This window comes from Lissotriton helveticus, chromosome 4_1, assembly GCF_964261635.1.
Source record: "Lissotriton helveticus chromosome 4_1, aLisHel1.1, whole genome shotgun sequence".
Taxonomy (NCBI): Eukaryota; Metazoa; Chordata; class Amphibia; order Caudata; family Salamandridae; genus Lissotriton; species Lissotriton helveticus.
This window is the reverse complement of record NC_136063.1, coordinates 2,052,027,888-2,052,034,160: the sequence shown is the minus strand read 5'-3', so window position 1 is coordinate 2,052,034,160 and position 6,273 is coordinate 2,052,027,888. Positions and strand designations below refer to the sequence as shown.

At 50.8% G+C, this 6,273-nt stretch overlaps 1 pseudogene; it reads left to right on the top strand.

The window, feature by feature from the left end:
• Window positions 1-1,707: 1,707 nt before the first annotated feature.
• LOC144829716 (28S ribosomal RNA) lies at window positions 1,708-2,723 on the top strand (annotated as a pseudogene).
• Window positions 2,724-6,273: the final 3,550 nt, after the last annotated feature.

Genomic DNA, 6,273 nt, shown 5'->3' with positions numbered 1-6,273 from the left:
AAATGTTCTGCAACTTACTTCTCAGATGTAAGAGGAGGGGCCCAGCCCAGCCTCCTATGGCCTCTGAGGGCCACAGAGGGCCCGCCCTTTGCCCTCCGTCCCGAGCGCGTCCCGCGATGCGCGTTGGTGGTGCCGATTAAATACACCTGGGCACCGCGTTGCGGGAGGGTCTACCTGTGTCCCGCTGCCCCCTGGGCTTTGTAGTCCGCCCTTCTGCTGCTTGGCACACTGACCCCACAAGCGAGCGTTTCCCGCACGAGGAGTGATGTGAAGGTCCTGAGGGGTGCGTGGTTCGCCTCCAAGCCGTGTCCCACATTGCTACTGCTTCTAGATTCTTTATCCGCCAAAATAGATTTTCGCCGCGATGCGCAGTGGTGGTGCCGATTAAATACACCTGGGCTCCGCGTTGCGGGAGGGTCTACCTGTGTCCCGCTGCCTCCTGGGTTTTGTAGTCCGCCCTTCTGCTGCTCAGCACACTGACCCCACAAGCGAGCGGGAAACGCGAGGAGTGATGTGAAGGTCCTGAGGGGTGCGTGGTTCACCTCCAAGCCGTGTCCCACGTTGCTACTGCTTCTAGATTCTTTATTCGCCAAAATAGATTTTCGCCACGATGCGCGGTGGTGGTGCCGATTAAATACACCTGGGCTCCGTGTTGCGGGAGGGTCTACCTGTGTCCCGCTGCCTCCTGGGCTTTGTAGTCCGCCCTTCTGCTGCTCGGCACACTGACCCCACAAGCGAGCGTTTCCCGCGTAGCGGGAAACGCGAGGAGCGATGTGAAGGTCCTGAGGGGTGCGTGGTTCACCTCCAAGCCGTGTCCCACGTTGCTACTGCTTCTAGATTCTTTAACCGCCAAAATAGATTTTCGCCCAAATCAAAGATCTCACCAAATGCAACAGTGTAAAATTTCATGGCTTTATCGTTGGATGTCGTGGTATTTGGCTTCTATGTAATGATGTTGTTCTGGCTGATTTAGCTCTGCAAATGTCATTCCCATTCAAGAAAAATGTTTGCCTGACTACTTCAATGGACACTCTTAAAATGTGCCAAGTATTCATGGACAATTGAGTATCAAGCTTATACTGAAATGTACACTTTCTTGCAGCACACATGTCACCCTTATAAAGCATATTGTTTTAACATATAGGTTTATAGTTGACACGAGAGTTAGTATAGATGTGAATTTTATGGATGTGAATTTTCTAGTTAGATGTGTAATTTGTAGATGTGTGTTTTTATAAAAGTATGCTTATAACAATTTAGATATAGTTGTGTACATCATACTTATTGAAATGTTTTGAATGATGAATAGGTCTCAAATAATTTCATACACATAATTGTCACACATTGATTATTGATGTCCTGCTAATCATATTTTAATTTCTCAGGACTGTTCGTAGACAACTTTATATTGCTGGAATAGTACTGCAGGGTGTACTATCACTGGCCTATATGTGATCCCAGTTCCAGTGAGGACAGCGTTTAGTGTGGCTGTACTCTGGAGCGAAAGAATGTTGTCCTGTTGTAAGTAAGACCAATTTGACGCTGATGGACAGCATAATAATCCAGAATGAGCCACCGCGAGTGAGGTGGTACAGAAATATCCAAATGCCTCATCATCTAATTATTGACGTGCATGAATGGATGGACGAGATTCCCGCTGTCCCTACCTCCTATCTAGCGAAATCACAGCCAAGGAAACGGGCGTGGCAGAATCAGCGGGGAAGAAGGCCACCTGAAGCTTGACTTCAGTCTGGCATTGTGAAGAGACATGAGAGGTGTAGGATAAGTGGGAGGCCCTAGGGCCGCTGGTAAAATACCACCACTCTTATCATTTTTTTCACTTACCCGGTGAGGCGGGGATCGAGCCTGATGGGACTCTCGCTTCTGGCTCCAAGTTCCCGGCGCCCGCCGGGCTTGACCCGCTCCAGGGACAGAGGCAGATGGGGAGTTTGACTGGGGCGGTACACCTGTCAAACGATAACGCAGGTGTCTTAAGGCGAGCTCAGGGAGGACTGAAACCTCCCGTGGAGCAGAAGGGCAGATGCTCGCTTGATCTATATTTTCAGTATGAATACAGGCCATGAAAGCGGGGCCTCACGATCCTTCTGACTTTTTGGGTTTCAAGAAGGAGGTGTCAGAAAAGTTACCACAGGGATAACTGGCTTGTGGCAGCCAAGCGTTCCTAGCGACTGTGCTTTTTGATCCTTCGATGTTGGCTCTTCCTATCATTGTGAAGCAGCATTCACCAAGCGTTGGATTGTTTACGCACGTGAGCTGGGTTTAGACCATTGTGAGACAGGTTGGTTTTACCCTACTGATTATGTGTTGTTGCAATAGTAATCCTGCTCAGTACGAGAGGAACAGCAGGTTCAGAATTTTGGTGTATGTGCTTGGCTGAGGAGCCAATGAGGCAAAGCAACCATCTGTGGGATTATGACTGAACGCCTCTAAGTCAGAATCCCCCTTAAACCGTAACAATACCGCAGTGCTGTGGTTGGCCTGAGATAGCCGGCCTCAGGGGCCGGTGCGTAGAGCCGCTCGCTTAGGGACCGGACTGCAGACGGAAGGGGGCCGCCTCCATCGCCCTTAGTGCAGCGCATGTTCGTGAGGCACCCGGTGCTAAATCATTCGTAGACGACCTGATTCTGGGTCAGGGTTTTGTAAGTAGCAGAGCAGCTACCTCGCTGCGTTCTATTGAAAGTCATCCTCTGAGCCAAGCTTTTGTCTCTCTGTGCGTGGGCACCCGCAGACGCCTTCCTCCACCACACCCAGGGGTGGGTCCCTCTGCCGCCGGGCCAGTGGGAGGGATGTGGAGGGGTTAACACAGGCCCGCGGGAGGCTGCCTCCACCAGGTGCCCTCTGGTACGGGGGCCTCCCCCTCCCATCCCTGCTTCTTGGGTCGGGCCTCCCCTCTCCTTCCCTTCCTGGGCAAGTCAGGCAGGGAGGCAAGCAGCAGCCACCCGGGGAAGGAGCCTCCCGAGCGGCTGCCTCTGTGCGCCCGGCCACCCGCACCGGACTGCAAGAGTGACTGGGTACGGCAACCTCCCAGCCCATCTGGGTGCTGGGCCATCCCGGGCCGTCTGGTCACCTGCCTGCACGACAAGATGGCCCTGCGGGCAGAGCGACCAGATGGCCCTGCAGGCCGGGTGACCAGATGGCCCTGCCGGCTGGGTGACCAGATGGCCCTGCCGGCTGGGTGACCAGATGGCCCTGCTGCCTGGTGGCTGGGCTAACTCCAACTTTTGTCCCACCCCAAAGTTCTGTAAGCCCCGAGAAAAATGTGCTCCCCAGGCAGACCATCAGGGAGAGGACGTGGCTTGGGCTTAACCCTCCTTGGTTCCAGCTGAGGGCCCGGGTGCTGGGGACAGGGGTCCACCGGGGCCTGGGGAGGCCCTCCCCAGCCTGGCTAGGGTCCGGAAGCTGAGACTGGGGCTAGGGCTTGAGCTCCATCCCAAGGGCCCCAGGGTGTGTGAGCCCCCTGTCCTCCAAGCCATCAGAGGGTATGGACGCTGGGGACAGGGTTCCATTGGGGCATAGGGAGGCTGTACGCGGCCTGGCTAGGGTTCAGAAGTTGGGACAGGGCCTGGGGCTTGAGCTCCGTTTGGAAGTCCTCGGGGTGCCGGAGACCCCCATCCTGCAAGTCAGCTGAGGGTCCGGGTGCTGGGGACAGGGGACAGGGGTCCATCGGGGCCCGGGGAGCGTCCCCCTGCTTGGCTGGGTTCAGGAGGTCTTGCCAGGGTCCCGGGGAGGGTGGGCTCCCCACCCCGTGTTCCGTCCTCAGGCCTGCCGGATGGCAGGGTGCCTGGGACGGTGTCCCGCAGGCCCGGGGAGGCTTCCCCTGTACCTCGTGGCCCTGGAGCCCTGGCTGGGTGCAGGGGCCTCTCAGGGCCCGGGTCGGGTGTTCCAGCCCTGGGCTTTGTCCCCTGTTCTACCGATGTGCCAAAGGCCTGAGTTGGGGTTCCGTGGATGTCCGGGGAGCACTCCTCGCTTGGCTGGGTGCAGGAGCTCCGTCATGAGCACCGCAGCCCACGCCCACGGCCTAGCCACCCCACAAACCCCCGCACCACAGCAGAATTCGCGCCACAGCGAAGGGGTTATAGTTGAAGTGGCTCATGCCCTTCTCCTTGTTCAAGCTTTTGTGGGTCTTGTGAGGACTCTTTTTGTTTCTGATTTTCATCTTTTTTGTCCAGGGCTTTTCCCTGGGTAGATACTTGTCCACCTTTCTTCTAATTACCCCCCTTGTGTTGATTGGCAACCCTGGTTCTCACAAATCATCAGCTTTCTCCCTCATTTCCCTGGGACCAGACAGCTTAGAGTCTAGTAGATACTAGGGTAACTTCTCTTGTACACAATGAGTCAGGATGTGCTCTTTAATGAATAAATTGTACATCCCCTCATTACCGTGTATCCAGCCCACTAGTGCCTTCACTGAGAAATCTTCAAATTAAACTGAGGAATGTGTTTTTACTTTCTGGGTGTCCCTGAAGTTCCCCCTGTACTGCTCTGGGGTGAGACCAAAGTTTCTGATCAGACATTTTTTCATGTGGGAGTAAGATTCTGCCTCCGCCCCCTCTAGGGTTAGGAGTCTATCCCTCCCAGCTACTGGGATTATCTCCCACAGGAGTGAACCCAATTCTTTGACGTGGATCCTTCTCATCATAAAGTACATTTCAAATGCTGCCAGACATTCATCAATATCATTCCACTCCTGGTATTTGGGAACTATCCCTTTGGGACGTCTGGGATCAAACTCACCACCCCTGGACATCTCTTCATCATCTTTTTCCTCACTGCCACCATTGTGTTTGCCCACTTCACTCTAGCTAGGTCCAATTTCCTCTCATCTACAGCTATGGAAGCTAGCTGAGCCACCAGCTCTCTTGCTCTGATAGACACTACTGTGGCCTCTTTGGGGGTGCCTCCTTTCATATAATTAGCTGGACGTCTGGACCTCCAGCTGGAAGCAGTGGACAAATTATCATCATCCTCCTCATGGAGGTTGTCGGAGTGGTCATCCTCCTCCTCTCCTTCATTCCCTGGAACTGACTCTGTTCAGGCATATAGGGACTTAATCATTTCTGATTTTCTATTCCTATTAGTAGCAGGTAGCCCCTTGGCCCTACACCTTACCCTGAGCTCAGCGAGGTTAGTCTGGTTAGCCACATCAAGCTCCATGGTATCCCTTGTTTTAGGTCACAAAGAAACTTTGCAAATCAGAGATAGAACAATTCACAAATACAAAAAATGAATTAATGGCAGTTTAGTCCAAATTAAAACAATTCTAATATCTATTTTTGTTCTAAGTCAAGTTATTGTATCTTTAAAGATCTTCACTTAAATACTGTGTAATGCTGTTTAAACACCTGTGCTATCCTCACCACTGAACACCAAATGTGTAATTACCACTAATAATAAGGCCACAATCACAATATATAAGGTCCAGTCAAGGTCTCAATAAACTATTCCATTGCTCAACCCTGGACAGCTGGCTGCGAGCAGCTAGGCTTTATTTAGGAGACAGTTGTGTAAAGGATTAGAAAAAACACCAATACATTAAATAAGTAAGACACAACACACAATAAAAATCCAATACCAATGTATTAAAATCGGAAATATATTTATGATTCAAATGACACCAAAATGATAAACATCCAATGTAGGGAACTGGAGCTATGAATTTGTAAAGATTGAAATGGTTTCTATTGCCAAGTTTTGATATCTGGTCATGCTAAACCACAACAAAGTCAAAGGTTCAGACTGACCGCATTGGAGCGTGGGCCGGATACAGTGAGTGGTGAGGCCCGGTCAAGTTTTTACCTTCTACCTAAGGGGCTCATTACGATGGCGTAACGATCTCCACCGCCACTGAGTTTAGTTGGTTGTGGATTTGGAATCGTAATTATTTATGGTTTATTATCCAGCACTTTCCCTGGGTTTAGTGGGTTTGGAGTAGGAATATATTTTTTAATGCTTTATTGCCCAGCACTTACCCTGTGTTTAGTTGGTTTTGGAGTTGGAATAGAACGTTGTCATGGTTTATTATCCAGCATTTTCCCTGCCTTTATTTGGTTTTAGAGTTGGAATAGTAATTTTTATTTGTTTATTATCCAGATCTTTCCCTGAGTTTAGTTGGTTTGGAGTTGGAATAGTAATTTTTCATGGTTTATTATCCAGCACTTGTCCTGTGTTTAGTTGGAATAGTAATTGTTATGGTTTATTATTCAGCACTTTCCTTGAGTTTAGTTGGTTTGGATTTGGAATAGTAATTTTTGT